General features: G+C 53.3%; 1 protein-coding gene across 4 annotated transcripts in view; it reads right to left on the reverse strand.

The window, feature by feature from the left end:
• TACC1 (transforming, acidic coiled-coil containing protein 1) overlaps window positions 1–1,077 on the reverse strand; it is a 144,735-nt gene extending 143,658 nt beyond the window's left edge. The window contains exon 1 of one of the 4 annotated variants that reach the window (XM_011960683.1): window positions 727–1,077. The gene's annotated coding sequence lies outside the window, so the exon portion shown is untranslated. The remainder of the gene's footprint in view (window positions 1–726) is intronic. The other 3 variants (XM_011960682.1, XM_011960681.1, XM_011960679.1) reach the window with 3 other exon arrangements.

Below are 1,077 nucleotides of genomic sequence, written 5' to 3' on the forward strand. Positions count from 1 at the left end.
GCCTCACGAAGGCAAGGGCTACAGGCAGGTTACTGGGTAGACCAGTTAGCTCTGCCCCAGACAGAAACGTTTTAGACAGCACCTGGGTTCTGTCCATAAACGCAGGGCACTGATGCTCAAGGACCCTCACCAGGGTCTGTGCCACATCCCTGCACCCAGTGAAACAACTCAAGGTAGTTGTCTCCAAGGCAATGGGTGGAAGGAAGGGAGGGAGAGAGCATCTGGGCCAGAAGAACACATGGCCCAGGTCCCGGGAAACAGCCGCGCCCAGCTCACCGTGGTGAGAATGTTTTTCCCAGCCCTGTCCCCTTCTCACTTCTCCCCGAATCTACTCCCAGATGAAGGTATTTATGACTGCTCCTGGGCATTTCAGGGGCGGAAAGAAAAAGAAGAAAAGAGAAGAGAGAAGCAAAGGGAAAAGAAAAGAGAAAAGAAAAGAGAAAAATCAGGGATTCGCAACATTTATTTCCTAGAATTCTGCCTTTTAATACCTCCCACACGAAACAAAATATGTGGTTCCAGAGACCCAAGAATTAAAGTTCAACTTGGAAAGAGAGAGGGAAAAGGAATGCCTGAACTTATTCCAGATTCGTGGCCAGTCCACCCACCACCCAGCGCATACGCAAGCGAGGGAAACACCTCAGCCCCGGGCTTAAAGGACGAGCACTTCGTTTTGCTCAATAAGTGTGAAGTGGCCTCAGGAACGTGCAGTCCCCAGTTTCCTACCTTTTCGGCGGGGGTCCCCAGAGTCGATCCCCAGGGTCGCTCCCCTCTCCCTTCTGCGCCACCTGCTACCGCTGATTTGGCATCTCTCCTGGGGAAGCCGCGGGGCGATCAGGGAGGAGTTCCGAGGAAGGAAGGGGAGGGCATGGTCTCCCAACCAAGCACTTGGTTCCCGAGAAAAGGATGTTTTGTAACTTTCAGCTTGAATTTCCAGAGGCAGAACAGGAAATGTCCACGGGGCTGGAGCTCAAGTGCGAAGTCAGCCGGGGTTCTGGCTCCTTTCAGAGGGGCGCTTCCTACGTGCTCCAGACGCTGGCCCTGTCTGGAATTTAAAGCTGCGTCTGAATTCTGGTG

The sequence above is a fragment of the Colobus angolensis genome, unplaced genomic scaffold, assembly GCF_000951035.1.
Source record: "Colobus angolensis palliatus isolate OR3802 unplaced genomic scaffold, Cang.pa_1.0 Scaffold52, whole genome shotgun sequence".
Taxonomy (NCBI): Eukaryota; Metazoa; Chordata; class Mammalia; order Primates; family Cercopithecidae; genus Colobus; species Colobus angolensis.